This window comes from Jaculus jaculus, chromosome 14, assembly GCF_020740685.1.
Source record: "Jaculus jaculus isolate mJacJac1 chromosome 14, mJacJac1.mat.Y.cur, whole genome shotgun sequence".
NCBI lineage: Eukaryota > Metazoa > Chordata > Mammalia > Rodentia > Dipodidae > Jaculus > Jaculus jaculus.
In genome coordinates, this window is record NC_059115.1 from 9,022,721 (window position 1) to 9,038,918 (window position 16,198).

At 40.3% G+C, this 16,198-nt stretch overlaps 1 pseudogene; it reads left to right on the top strand.

Annotated features, from left to right (window-relative positions):
• The first annotated feature begins 2,253 nt into the window (after positions 1-2,253).
• On the top strand, positions 2,254-2,659 carry LOC123454576 (annotated as a pseudogene).
• Positions 2,660-16,198: the final 13,539 nt, after the last annotated feature.

Consider the following 16,198-nt stretch of genomic DNA (forward strand, 5'->3'; position numbering starts at 1 on the left):
CAAAAGGGTTACTTTCTAATCTGGAATATATATAGATGACTCTGACCAAAGTTTGCTTAAGTCAAAAGATTTCCTTATACTGGGAACAGTGTTGCATCTCTTCTAACTTGTCCCAGGACATCCTTAAAGAAGTCCTGGGACTAAAAATTTATTTGTACAGCCTTTAATGGCACCCAATAGCTCTATGGTACCAACCATTGGCTCTGCTTGCCCCCAGAACAAATTGGAAAAGGTACACTCTGGGAGGCTATTATACAAAATATGGTATCAAAGTTAAATGTTGTGTATATGTTTCTGATAATTCTGCTAATATCTCCTTTGTTTTACAAGCCATACAGAAACAGATTCATACCATGCCAGACAATACTGTGCCACTAAATGAACAGCTCTGGAAGAAAATCTGAGCCAGCTCATGCTCAGATGGTCTTGAAACAATCAAACCCCATCTACCTTGGTTCCCTCAAATGATGCTCCCCTATGCCTAAAACCCCATAAAAATGACAAACCTGAAGGCAACCAAATTGCTGTGTGTTCACTTCCATTAGCTCCTTACTTTTATTCTTTCTCCCCAACATTCTCTTCCAAGACTATCTTCCTTCACTCCATTGATGCACTTCTTAGGTCTTTTAGAATAGTTCCCCTCTCTGGGAGAGACTCTCTAACTGCCACAACTTCATGCCCCATTCAGCAGGGAATAGTTAATGATCTGACATCATCACTCCTTTGTTCTCTAATAACAGTTAGTGTCTTCTAAGGACAGGGGGAAACGAAGGGAGGTAGAGTTAGGATGACTGGACCCCTGAAGATAAAAACAAAAGGGAAGTTTTTCGTATCTCTTGCCTAGTTCCAAAGAACTAGAGAACTGAAGAGATAAGAAATCCCATTTCATAGGATTTAAATGCTGTGGTTGGTCAAGTTCAGCCCCCAGAGATAACCTCTTCCTGAGACATACCCTAGCCCTAACCAAAAGACAGACCACCACCCTAAGGTTATAAATGCCTTTGCAATGGGAGGGCAGGCTCTCTGATAACTGAGGAACTTCCAGCTGTGGGTGAGGTTTTCCCTTGGCTGGGCCTGCCCCAGGCCCTGCTGGTAGGGGCTCAGCCTAGACCTAGCCCAGGCACAGCCAGGCGGACCGCGCCCCCGCCCCCCCCCCCAACTTACTGTCCACATGAGTCTTTATCTCCTCCACCTCCCCACATGGCAGGCACTCCTTGAAATTTCTTTTCTCTTTTCTTTCCATGCTCTTTTTCCACAGATCCTTTTATGGTTACATGGACTCCTGAGCTATATGTGACCCACATGGTTTTTGGGGCTCCACATGATGTTCCTCTTCCTGTAAGGTTTAGGAATGACCCAAACCATGCAAACCATTCTGAGGCAAAGATGAAAGCTTTTATTCAGGAAAAGCATGAGCTACCAAGGCTGATTCACAAGAGAGGAGCACAGCAAACCTGAATTTTCAGGTAGTGGGCTTTATAGGGCTTTTTCAGTTGGGGGAAGGTGAGGAAGGATAAAGAATTCTTTGTTAAGTTGAATAGAAAACTTACTTTAGGGAAGATCGTTTCATTCAACTTTTAAAATAGGTAGGGCGTGACACCATAACAGTGATCATGTAATTTAGGAGATACAAAAGCAGGAAACATGACCTGAGGCATTGTTAGGCAAGGAGGGTATAATTACTGGGTGGTTTCTTGAAGAATGTGGACAGTCCACTTTCCCATGCCTCTGTCACCACGCTGCTAACCTTGGTGACTCCATCTTGGGAGCCCATCCGGACATAAAACTTCCCAACTTGTTCCCCCTTAGCTCTCTGCCTTTCCCTTTCAGCACTCCAATGTAAAATGTGGTATTTTTTTTTCCAAATTTAATTAACAACTTCCATGATTATAAAAAATATCCCATGGTGGAGCGGGTGAGTCCCTGGGGCAGGAAGGTGAGACCCTGGAGCTGCTGGGCTCTGCGGTCAGGCCGGGTGGGCCCCTGCTGGGGGGGGCGGGGAAGGGGTCCAGCTCCGAGGCCCCAGAGCCGGGGAGCATCCCGGCCAGCCGCGAGCCTGGGGCTCGGGGTGGCGGAGGCTCGGGGCCACCGCATGACCGATAGTGGTCACGCCGACCTTAGTCACGGCAGCTCACGACGTGGACATTTCTTCAAGGTGGCTTGCTCTGAAATACCAAAGGCACCTGATTATTCAGAAGCCAGTGACTCTTTAGCGCTTGCGTAGCAACAGGAAGATTTCCGGGACCACTGCATCGAGCATGGAGAGTGATGAACTTCCCACAGCGGATGGGATGGATCGGGTGGACTGTATCTGTTAGCAAGCGCAGCAGCATTTTACTATGGTTCTGAAATCATATAGACTCACAACAGGCTGGCTTTGGAACACATTCAGCAGCACCCTGAGGCGCCTCGGGAAGGAACCGCATGGACACACTCCTTGAAAGCTCGGTTGCTCTCACTGCCTTTCTGGTTGTGGACAATTATTGTTCATATGCCTTATTTACAGATGTTTTTGTTCCTTTACTCTGGCACAAGAGCTGACCCCAAGACGCTGGGCTGCTGTATCATCCTGGTATGTTTGGCAGTTATTTGCAATCGCCACCAGGCATTTGTCAAGGCTTCCAATCAGATCAGCAGACTACAACTGATGGATACATAAAGTCAGTCACCGTCTCCCCTTATGGTTACAAAACTGCCAGTACTCTGTGAAGAATGATCACAAGACTTCATTTTCTAAACAGGTCTCAGGAAGTTGTGGTGGGACAGAGGGTTTTTTAAAAAAATGTGACTAAGGGACTATTTTATCAGAATAATAATGAAGTTTTAGAGATACAGTACTGCAGAATCATGTCTGTGACTTCAGATTTTGGAAGTAAAATTATGTCTTTGTTATTTGCAGTCTTAAACTTGAAGGTAACCAAAATCTATTCTACTCTGCAACATAGTGACCAATCAGAATTTTTTCCTTTGGGGAAAAAACAATCATTTCCATTGTGTTAACATTGTGTTAATGTTCCATTGTGTAAAAAGGTCCAACCATGGTCATAAATTTTAAATTTTATACAAAAAAATCTCATGGTAATACCCTCCCTTGCCACACTTTCCCCTTTGAAACTCGGCTCTCCATCATATCCCCTCACCATCTCAATCAGTCTCTCTTTTATTTTGATGTCAGGATCTTTTCCTCCTCTTATGATGGTCTTGTGTAGGTAGTGTCAGGAACTGTGGATATCCAGGCCATTTTGCCTCTGGAGGGAGTACATTGTAAGGAGTCCTAAACTTCCTTTGGCTCTTACATTCTTTCTGCCACCTCTTCTACATTAGACCCTGAGCCTTGGAAGGTGTGATAGAGATATAACAGTACTGAGCACTCTGGTCACTTCTTTCCAGCACAATGATACCTTCTGAGTCGCCCCAAGGTCACTGCCATCTGAAAAGAGAAGATTCTCAACCAAAAGTGAGAGTAGCATTAATATAAGGGTGTTAACATTAAGAGATGTGCTTACTGGGTCGTTTGATAAGCCTAGTATATACAGTTAGCCAGGCAGCAGCAGATATTACATCCCTAGGGGTCATGACTACCCCTGTTTTAAGTTTTCAGTTGGCTGGCCAAATATAAGGCTTGCAGCGTCCACTATTGAGTATCTTCACTGGTGATTTCTCTTTCTCCCATTGAAATGCATGCAGAATGGTTTCTTCCAGCTTTCTGTCAGCTGGTCTACATGGAGGAGCTTATCAGCTCAGTTCCAGCAGGATTTCTCAGTAGCCTTGCAGCCCAAGTATGTGGACTCTTCAGAAATAGGGTCTTACAATCAATTCCTGGTGGGAAACTAAGGGCCTTGGCAATGGCCTATAATGTTTTGGCAGCATCAGGGACCTACCTGGCCAATAACTCACTGGAAGATATCCAATCCCTGGCACTGAAAATTTTCTAGCAACAATCTATGGTTCCTGAGTGTTCCATTGTCCAAAAAAGTAGGATTCCATATGATTTATTTGCATCCTCTTAGATTTTGATTAGCCCACCTTCCACCTTTCCTTTACTCAACCTCTTCCCCTGACCTCACTTTGGGCCTTTTCACCCCCATTAATCTATTCTTCTACTTATACATATACAATTCTGACCTATTAAGTACCCCTTTCCTTCCTATCTCTTCCTTATATCTTTCTTTTCTACTTTAGTGGCCTTTTCTTCCTACTCACACAGAAGTCCAATCATCTGTAGCTAGGATCCACATATGAGGGAGAACATGTGGCACTTGGCTTTCTGGGCCTGGGTTACCTCACTTAGTATAATCCTTTCCAGATCCATCCATTTACCTGCAAATTTCATAACTTCATTTTTCTTTGCCACTGAGCAGAACTCCATTGTATAAATGTGCCATATCTTAATTATACACTCATCAATTGAGGGACATCTAGGCTGGTTCCATTTCCCAGCTACTGCGAATTGAGTGGCATAATAAACATGGTTGAGCAAGTATTTCTAAGGAAATGAGATGAGTCCTTAGGCTATATGCCTAAGAGTGCTATCACTGGGTCATATGGTACATCTATTTTTAGCTGACTTAGAAACCTCCACACCATTTCCACAATGGCTAGACCATATTGCATTCCCACCAACAGTGTAGAAGGGTTCCTCATTTTCCACATCCTCACCAGCATTTATGGTCATTTGTTTTCATGATGGAAGCCAATCTGACAGGAGTGAGATGGAATTTCAGTGTAGTTTTTAATCTGCATTTCCATGATGACTAGGGATGTAGAACAGTTTCTTAGATGCTTATATGCCATCTGTATTTCTTCTTTTGAGAACTCTCTATTTAGTTCCATAGCCCATTTTTAATTGCCTTGTTTGATGTCTTATTATTTCACTTTTTGAGTTCTTTGTATATCCTAGATATTAATCTTCTATAGGATGTATAGCTGACAAAGATTTTTTTCCCATTCTGTACGTTGCCTCTTTGCGTTACTCATAGTGTCCTTTGCTGTACAAAATCTTTGTAATTTCATGAGGTCCCAGAGGTTAATCTGTGGTTTTATTGCCTGAGCAATTGGGGTTGTATTCAGAAAGTCTTTGCCAACACCAGTATGTTGAAGGGTTTCCCCTACTTTTTCTTCTAGCAGTTTCAGAGTTTCCGGTCTGATGTTTAATCTATTTGGACTTAATTCCTGTGCACCGAGAGAGAGAAGAATCTATTTTCATCCTTCTACAGATACATATACAGTTTTCCCAGCACCATTTGCTGAAGAGGCTGTCGTTTCTCCAATGAGTATTTTTGGCATTTTTGTCAAATATCAGTAGGCTACAGCTACCTGGACTTACATCTGGGTCCTCTATTCTGTTCCATTGATCTACATATCTGCTTTTGTGCCAGTACCATGCTGTTATTGTTGCTATGGCATTTGTAATATAGGTTAAAATCAGGTATGGTGATACCACCAGCCTTGTTTTAGTTGTTCAGTATTATTTTAGATATTCGAGGTTTTCTGTGATTCCAGATGAATTCTTGGATTGTTTTTTCTATTTCCATGAAGAATGCCATTGGAAATTGATGAGAATTGCATTAAATGTGTAGATTGCTTTTAGTAAGATTGCCATTTTCTCAACATTAATTCTTCTGATCCAGGAACAAGGGATATTTTTCCATTAACCAGTGTCTTCTGCAATTTCTTTGTTGAGTGTTTTCATTGTAAAGATCCTTTACTTCCCTGGTTAGGTTTATTCCAAGGTACTTAAGTTTCTTTGATGCAATTGTGAATGGGAGTGATTCTCTGATTTCATCCTCTGTGTGTTTGGTGTTAGCATATAGAAGGCTACTGATTTCTTTGTATTTATTTTGTATCCTACTACGTGGCTGTAGGTGTTTATCAGCTCTAACAGTTTGCTATTAGCGTCTTTAGGGTCCTTTATGTATAGAATCATGTCATCTACAAATAATGTTAACTTGATCTCTTCCTTTCCAATTTGTATCCCTTTTATGTGCGCCTCTTGTCTTATTGCTATGGCTAAGACTTTCAGGACTATATTAAATAAAAGTGAGGACAGTGGACACCCTTGTCTTGTTCCTGATTTTAGTGGAAAAGATTCCAAGTTTTTGCCATTTCATCATATGTTGGCTGTAGGCTTGTCATAAATAGCCTTTATTATATTGATATATGTTCCTTCTATTCCCAGTCTCTGTAGGACTTTTATCAATAAGGGATGTTGGATTTTGTTAAATGCTTTCTCTGTGTCTAATGAGATGATCATGTGATTTTTGTCCTTTAGTCCATTTATATATTATATTTATTCATTTGCATATGTTAAACCATCCCTGCATCTCTGGGATAAAGCCTACTTGGTCAGGGTGAATGATCTTTCTGATATGTTCTTGCATTCTTTTTGCCAATATTTTGTTGAGAATTTTACATCTATGTTCATGAGGGAGATTGGTTTGTAATTTTCATTTCTTATTATATCTTTGCCTGTTTTTGGTATCAGGGTGATTCTGGCTTCGTAGAAAGGAGCTTGGTAGGATTCTTTCTTTTCTATTTTATGGAAAAGCTTAAGATCCAATGGTGTTAGCTCTTCCCTGAAAGTCTGGTAAAATTCAGCAGTGAATCTATCTGGCCCTGGACCTTTTTTAGTTGGAAGATTTTTGATAACTGCTTGGATCTCCATACTCGTTATAGCTCTATTTAAGTGATTAATCTCATCTTAATTTAATTTAGGTAGGTCATATAAATCAAGGAAATCATCCATTTCTTTCAGATTTTCATACTTTGTGCAGTATATGTTTTTATAGTATGTCCCTATTATTTTTTAATTTCTCTGGTATCTATTGTGATGTTGCTTTTTTCATCTTTAATTTTATTAATTTGTGTCTCTTCTCTCTTTCTTTTGGTCAGATTTGGTAAGGGCTTATCAATCTTGTTTATCCTTTCAAAGAACCAACTCTTTGGTTCATTGATTCTTTGGATTGTTTCTTGGAGGGTTCTATTTCATTAATTTCTGCCCTAATCTTTATTATTTCTTCCCACCTACTGATTTTTGGTTTGCCTTATTCTGCTTTTAACAAGGATGTAAGGTGAAGCATTAGGTCGTTTACTTGCGACCTTTCTAATTTCTTAATATAGGCACTTAAAGCTATAAATTAACCTCTTAGGACTGCCTTCATTGTGTCCTAGAGATTTTGATATGTTGTATTCACATTAACATTTGACTCTGAATTTTTTGATTTTCTTCTTGATTTCTTCATTGACCCATTCATTTAGTAGTGTATTGTTTAGTTTCCATGATTTTGTGTATGCTCTATAGTTTTTCTTGCTATTGATTTGTAGTTTGATTCCATTGTGGTCAGATAGAATGCAAGGAATTATTTCAATTTTCCTGTATTTGTTAAGATTTGCTTTGTGTCCTAATATATGGTCTATTTTAGAGAATGTTCCATGTGCTGCTGAAAGGATTGCATATTCTGTAGATATCTGTTAGGTCCATTCCTTCTATAACCTCATTTAGTCCAGATGCCTCTCTGTTTTTTCACAGAATGACCTGTCAGTTGATGAGAGTGGGGTGTTGAAGTCACCCACCACCACTGTGTTGGTGTTGTCTGTGACCTTACTTCTAATAGTGTTTGTTTGATGAATTTGGGAGCCCCCATGTTAGGTGCATATATGCTATGTAGGTTACTGTCCTCCTGTTGGAGGGTGCCTTTAATCAATATATAGTGGCCTTCCTTATCTTTCTTAACTAATGTTGGACTGAAGTCTACCTTGTCAGATATTAGGATAGCAACACCTGCTTGTTTTCTCAGTCCATTTACCTGAAACACCATTTTCCAACCTCTCACCCTAAGATAGTGTCCATCCTTTGTAGAAAGGTGAGCTTCTTGGAGGCAAAAAATGAAAGGATCCTGCTTTTTAACCCAGTGTGTAAACCTGTGTCTTTTGTTTGGGGCATTGAGGCCATTGATATTAAGAGATATTATTGAAAGGTGTGTATTCATTTTGCCATTTTTTGTAGTTCTTCCAGTTCAACCTTTGCCCTCTTGTGTTAACTAGTATTTGAATATTGTTTGTTTTGTCCCAGTTCCTTATAGCTCTGCTTTTCTTTCTCTTCTGCATGGAGGAGTCTTTCAAGTATTTTCTGTAGAGCTGGTTTTGTCTTCAAATACTCCTTTAGCCTTCATTTGTCATGGAATGTCCTTATTTCTCCATCTATTTGAATGGATAACTTTGCAGGATAAAGTAACCTTGGTTGACAGTTGTTATCTTTCAGAACTTGGAATACATCACTCCAAGCCCTTCTGGCATTTAAAGTTTGTGTTGAGTAATCTGCTGTGATCCTGATGGGCTTGCCTTTGTAGGTAACTTGATTTTTCTCTCTAACTGCTTTCAATAATTTTTCTTTGGTTTGTGTGTTTGATAGTTGGATTATAATATGGTGAGGGGAGGTTGTTTCCAGGTTTTGTCTGGCTGGTGTTCTAAAGGATTCCTCTATCTGCATTGGCACCTCTTTCCCAATTTGGGGGAAGTTTTCTTCTATGATTTTGTTGAAGACGCCTACTATGCCTTTGTAGTGGAATTCTTATTCTACTATGCCCTGAATCCTTATGTTTGATCTTTTCATAGTGTCCCCATTCCCACTCATACTTTCCTATTAGCTTGTCTTTCTCTTTGTTGGACTGCATTAGATCTGCCACCTGGTCTTCTAGCTTAGATATTCTGTCCTCTCCTTCATCCATTCTACTGGTGAGATTGTCTACAGAATTTTTTATTTCATGAACTGTGGTGTTCATTGCTTGTAATTCTGACTGGTTTTTCTTTTTTATTTCTGTTTCCTTATTTATGTCTTGTAGTGACCTCTTTTTATCATTAAATTGGTGTCCTGTGTCTTCTTTGATTCATTTGATTTACTCTTTCATTCCTTTGATTTCTTCTTTGACTTCTTTGAACATATTTATAATCATTCTTTTGAATTCTTTCTCAGGCATTTCCTCTAACTCATTCTCACTGGAGGTCATTTCTGATGCATTACTACTTTTTGGTGGATTTATATTGTCTTGATTATTAGTGTTTCTTGTGTTATAATATATATTTTTTTGCATCTTGGATTAATTTAATGCTTGTATTTTCTAGTTAGCTGCAGTATTATTAGGTGTATCAATCAATCTTATGTTATATAGCTTCAGGGTAGGAGCTTAAGGTCCTAGGTGTGGCTCTCAGGACTCTCAGAGTATCTACAAAAGTGACCCTAGGTGTTGGGTTTGTCTACTATGAGAGTATTCAAGCTGGCTGAGTGGAACAAAATACGGCAGATTCTAAAATTTAACTAAACAATGTACACTTTCAGTGAAAAACAGAACACAGTGTTTATGCAAGAGTAGGTATTATGACAACCAGATCCTCTAACTGTCCCTTAGGGTGTGTGGTGCCCCACCCACACCCTAAGTCATGACAGCAAGGAGTTTAAGATTTATGGTTTGTTGAGGGTTCCAAGTCAGCTTATGACCAAGTGAGACCCTTCCCTAATGTATAACAGAAGAGGAAACAAAGCCACTATAAATCAAGAAGCAACAAATAACAAGCCCAAAATATAGCTTATTTAAGAATGGCAAATCTGGGCTGGAGAGATGGCTTAGTGGTTAAGCACTTGCCTGTGAAGCCTAAGGACCCCGGTACAAGGCTCGATTCCCCAGGACCCATGTTAGCCAGATACAGAAGGGGGCACACACATCTGGAGTTCCTTTGCACTGGCTGGAGGCCCTGGAATGCCCGTTCATTTCCTCTCTCTCTCCCTCCCTCTCTCTCTCTCTCTCTCTCTCTCTCCCTCCCTCCATCTCTCTTTCCCTCTCTCCCTCTTTCTCTGTCAAGTGAATAAATAAAAAGTTTTTTAAAAAAAGAATGGTAAGGGAAGGAATTACCATGAGATTTTTTTTTATAATCATGGAAAATGCTAATAAAAATTAAAAATAAAAAAAATTGAAAAAACAAAAAAAATTTAAAAAGAATGGCAAATCTGACCATCCATCAGATTTAACATATAATTTATCCTGGTATGAAAGGCTGGCTGGGTCGCTGGATCACTGCTCTGTTCACTGGTGCTGGGTGCTGTGATCTCCCTTTTGCTCATCTCTGCTGCTTGCTGGCAATGGCACTGGCAGTGGGGGAGGGGAGGCTGTGGATGGTGGCCCTGGTTCTCTTGCTGTTCTACGTGATCCTCTACCTTGTGATCTGCTCCTCCATGGCTCACTTTCTTGAGTTTGTGAAGAGCTCTGGTGTGACTGGAAAATCCCCTCACCTGGCTGTTCCTGTAGCTCAAGCCGAGCCTGGCAGCGGAGGCTGCGCAGACCTGGTGCTAGAGCCAGTTCTGCCTGCCTGTGTGGGCTCGGGATCTGTCCTACTTCTCTGCCGCCATTTTAATTTCTTATACCCCTCACTTTTTAGTAAAAGTGTGTATTTTTCTGGGTTTTATTTTTGGTTTGGGGAAGCTTTTTCTCCCCTAGACTGCTTTGGGATGGTTCCTATGCCACCATCATAACCAAGAGTCCAAAAAAAAATTTTAAAGACATCTACTGAAATTTTTTCTCAGAGAAGAAGCTGGAGAGATTGCTCCTGAAGCTGAGAGCATTTAAAAATGTGGTATTTTAAAATAAGATGTGGAGAGCCAGGCGTGGTGGCACATGCCTTTAATCCCAGCACTTGGGAGGCAGAGGTAGGAGGATCACCGAGAGTTCAAGGCCACCCTAAGACTACATAGTGAATTCCAGGTCAGCCTGAGACAGAGTAAGACTCTACCTCGAAAAACAAAAACAAAAACTAAATTAATTAATGAATTAATTTAAAAAGATGTGGAGGACCTAACTAGCATAACAGCAAAGGTTATCCTCAGGGGTCCACAGTCTTACACAAGAGACATACCAATGCACACACACATCAATATTCATATGCATTAAAAGGCAAAAACAAGCATAAATACATAACTAAATAATATATAATACAATATGAGTATCATATATGCTTCAGTCAGTAGAATGGCTACTCTATCAAGCCATCTCTTGACTGTGGTGTGAGTGCCAGTTGTGACCAAGTTATCCTCATGTGGGGGTTGTCTGGGCCTTGGGTGGGATTTAGTAACAATGTTGGACATGCACACACTATTTCAATATTTTGGTACCAAAATATATGACCCAAAAAGTCTCTGAATACTGATATTTCAATTTTGACATATGGTAGGGGAAATACAAATAACTATGCTAAATAACTCTTACAAGGTTGGAAATACTTAACAACACAATCTCAACACATTATGTCTTGTCATTTTATGTCTACAGCAAACAAAGTGTGCTATACATATGGCTGGTCCTTTAAACGTAGCATCAAAATTAAACCCACAGTCTGGTGTCATGTGCTGCATGAAACATGAAGAAATTAAAAATGTACAGTAAGGGCAGGGAGGCAGCCGTCTTCAGCCAGTAGAGGACATGTTCTCTGGAGTCCAGCTCAGGGCTCAGCTTGTTTCAGGGGCTGTGGTAATTTCCACCAGCTGCAGGGAAACTTTTAATGACCTCCCAGATGCTGAAGTTTAACTTTACAATGTACTTCAACTTGGGACAACACGATTCCGCAAATGGACACTCTGCACTCTTGCTAAGTGAGCTATCACTTTTCCTCTGGGCACATCAAGATGAAGCACAGTAAACAAGATCATCCACATCACAGATGACAAGCTGGGATTCCTCCACTGGGAGGGAAAGTCCTGTCATTTTGCCTCTAATTCAGTCCTGGCTGCTGCTAGGCAGCCTTTCTAAGATGTTCCTGGCCTGTGGGACCCAGACAGCCTGAGTTAGGGTTTGCAGCATGCAGCCTTGAGAACAAGAGAAAGGGAGGTACGGAGACTTTTCCACTGTTGTTCTTCCCTATCTGCCCTTTCTCAGACTAATTTTTCAAATTTCTTTTCTCTTATGCGTCTGTTATATATAACTTTATTTCCCACTTTTTATTCTATATATTTCTCTTTAGTTTCATACCTATTTTTCTCATTTTCTCATTATTTCAGTGCTTTAGTATCTGCCCTAGCCAACAACTCAGGGGTTTTTTTTTAAGACATTTTTATTTTTATTTATTTATTTATTAGAGACAGACAGATGGAGAAAGAGAGAGAGTAAGTGAGAATGGGCAGGCCAGGGCCTCTAGCCACTGCAAAGGAGCTCCAGATACATACTCCACCATGTGTATCTGGCTTACCTGGGACCTGGAGAATCGAACCTGGGTCCTTACACTTCACAGGCAAATGCCTTAACCGCTAAGCCATCTCTCCAGCCCAACAATTAAGTTTTATAATGGAAGGGTGGCACATTGGCAATTTATACAATTGTAACATATTCCATGAGATGCTATTTCTTCTAGAAAATGTACATATCTCTCAAACACCCAAATCTATCAGCATATGTAGACATGATATACTGTTTTCAGGAACACACACATTTTTACAATCGCTGTGTCTATCCTTCACCCTGGGCTGTGGTGCCGTTCCACGGAGGAGAGTGAAATGCATTCTTTGCTGGGAGCTGACATTAACTTGGGTTTTCCTGCCCACATTCAATTCTTTGTCATGTTTCTGCTTTTTTTTCTTTTTCAAAATATTTTTATTTCTGAGAGAGAGCCTGAATGAGAGAAAGAAACGGTGTATGCACACACTAGGGCTTCCTCCTACCACTGCAAACTCCAGATGCTCATGTAGTTTTGTGCATCTGGTTTTCCATGGGTAATAGGGAATTGAACCCAGGCTATCAGACTTTGCAAGCAAACACCTTTAGCCATTGAACCAGCTTCCTAGCACTTATGTTGTCTTTTTGTTTCTTCTTCAGAGACAAGTGTCCCTGATCTTGCTCCACCACACCTTTTTGTTTGTTTGTTTGTTGGTTGGTTGGTTGGTTGGTTGGTTTTGTTTGGGGGGGTTGATTATTTGGTTGTGTTTTGTTTTTTTTTTTTTTTTCTTGCTTGCTTGCTTTGGTTTTGTTTTATTAGACCATCTGACTTTATTTCAGGCTGGCCTGAAACTCATGACAATCCTCCTGCCTCAACATCCATAGTAGTGGGATTTCAGGTGTGAGCCAACATGCCCGGTTTAGGAGAGGGATTGATTGATTGATTATTTTTGGATTTTTCAAGGTCGTGTCTCACTGTACCCCAGGCTGACCTGGAATTCACTATGTATTCTCAGGGTGGCCTTGAACTCACAGAGTCCTCTCCTGAGTGCTGAGATTAAAGACATGTGCCACCACACATAGTTTAGGAGAGGGATATTAATGTCATTTTTCTGCTTTTCAAATTTCATTTTACATTTCCTGTTCAGTGTCTTTGTTTCTTTTTAAGTTCCTTACTTATACTTAACACTGGTGTCTATAGTACATATTCTGTAGTTCACTTCCATAATGCCATTTTTCATTGTAATTACTAAAACCTATTTTATGGGTTCTTTGACTCTGATAATTACTGGAAGACTTTGTTAAAATCTCTATTTTAATGATTGGTTTTATAATACCTCCTTTAAATTTAGTTATGTTTTGACATGATACACTGATGACACATGTATTTCACATACAAATTTAAATTATGTGTTCTTAAACAAGGTGTATTTTACATTCAATAATTCTGTTCCCTTAAATTTTCTTTGATGAAGTATTATATATTCAAGTTGAAATAGTTCTACTGATTGATGTGAACTATATAGAGAGAAATCATGGGGCAGGAGGGGTGGACCAGTGGTGAAAGGCACTTTCTTACTTGAAAACATGACTTTTGTAGGAAAGTGGATAGAAGTAGAAATTATTAAATATAGCAAAATTATCCAGGATAATAAAAACAAATTAGTATGTTTTCACCCAACTTCTGATCTAAATTTAATTTGTGAGGGGAGGGGAGTATAAAACTGAACTAACCATGACAGCAAAAGAGAGATTGAGTGAGATGGTGAGAATATAATATAGTCCATGTGATCTGAAAGCAGAATGGAAGTGAGGACAGAGAGGTGCCACCCAGCAGCACTGGGCTGAGGAGAAGCGGAAGGGAATGGAAAGTCAGATCAACAAATACAATGTGAACTAAAATGTCATAACAAAACTCATTACTCTATAGGACCATTTAAAATCTAATACAAAAACCAACATAGTCAGTAGCAAAACCCTGCATATGAAAATGCATGCTCCCTTAGTACAGAGTAGAGGAATGAATACTGCTGTGGTCAGCTGCACTCTGCTGGGATGAACTTCCAAATCAAACACAGTATAGAAAGGAAAGGGTTTTCCTGAAGCTTACAGGTCCAGGGGAAGCTCCATGGAGGGCAAAACCAGCTGGCTCCCATGCACACATCCAAGCAGAGACCCCACCACACAGCGAGCACCACAAGCGTGAGGGCTGAGCAGAAGCAGCAAGACCCCCAGGGCTCTCTGTGCACCTTAGGCTGCAATTCAGACCTGCCCCGCGACAGGCCCCACAGCCCAACCGGAGTCTGCCTGCTGGAGGCAGAAGCTGCACCCTCAATCGTAATAACACCTGCTGCATGGGGGTACATAAAACCACCGCCAACACTAACAAAATAAAATGACAAGGGACTGGTTAAACTGTTTTTCATGAGGAAGGTTTTATCAGGTTTTAGTTCTCTAAGTGAAATTTGTCAGATGACACTTAAAAGCACGATGCTGCTGTTCTCCTTAAAGGGAAATAAAATCTAGGGGCAGTGCAGGGATCCAGCTTCACACCACGACAGTCAACACAGTTGAAAATGCCACTATGTCTTACAGGTGACTCTGGCATTCCAAATATAATAGGATTCTGAAGTTATTAATGTTATGGAAAGTGATATGGATGTTCCTCAAAGAGTTTACATCGATGTACAATGCAATGCACTTATGCCACTACATGATAGATATCCAAGAGGATTATGTTTAGTTTGCTGTAGCAAACCTGCTTTCTCATGTCTATCACAACACTGTTCAAAACAGACACATATGGAATAGCAAAGGTTTTCATGAGTGAATGACTGCATGATGAAAATATAGCTAATACATGAAATGAACTTTATGCAAAAATAAGTTATTGTGTGTGACTGTGTGTATACTATGTGCAATGCTCTGCGACGTGATGTGCATGGTGTAAACGCATATGCATAGACATGTGTGTGTGTGTACCCCATGCACATTAATTCAGAGGCCAGTGGAGAACACTGAGTGTCTTCCTCTTTTTGGTGATCTATGTTTCTGAGAGGGAGTCTGACACTCAACCGAGAGCTGACTGGGAACACCACCAACTCTCTGATCTCAGCTGCCTGCACTCCTAGAGTTATAGGTGTGCATAGATATGTCCAACATTTTTTACCTAGCTGCTAAGGGATAAAACTCAGGTGGTCTCAGACTTCTCAGGTACCCTCAGATTCTCATGCTTGCCAAGCACATGTCTTGCCACTGAGCCATCACTCCAGTCCCAAGAAAAATCATCTTGTTTAAAAGAAAATGTGAACATGAATCTAACTTGAAGTCATTATCTTAGCAGATATAACTCACAGATATAAGCTTTTTCCCATTCTCTCCTATATGGAATCTTCATGAAAGTAAAAGTGTGATTCAGGATGTGAAAATGGAAGTCAAGTATGGTGTTAGATGATAAAGACAGTAATAAAGGTGTAAATATGATCAAAGTACAACATATGCACATATTAAATTATTGCAAAGAAATCAATTATTTTTTGTAATTAATATGCAGTAATAATATCCATTAACAGGCACAGAGACTTAGCACTATAAACCCAGAGCTTGGAAGTCTGAGGCAGGAGAATGAAAAATTCTGAGACAGCCTAAATTTTATTACCAAACATTGTTTGAAAAACACACAAAACAGGTGATTGCTTAGCTGTTAAGGTGCTTGTCTGCAAAGCCTAAGGACCCATGTTGGACTCTCCAGATTCCACATAAGTCAGACACACAAAGGTGAGGCAAGTGAAAGGTTTCAAATGTCCACAAGGTAGCCAAGCATCTGGAGTTTGATTGCAGTGGCTGAGGCTATGGCACACCAATTCTGTGTGTGTGTGTGTGTGTGTGTGTCTTACTCTTGATCTAACATAAAATAAATTTTAAAACACAAAGAAGCACTTGGGAAGATGGAGGCAGGGCTATCAGAAGGTAAAGACATCCTCAGTACATAGTGAATTTGAAGACTG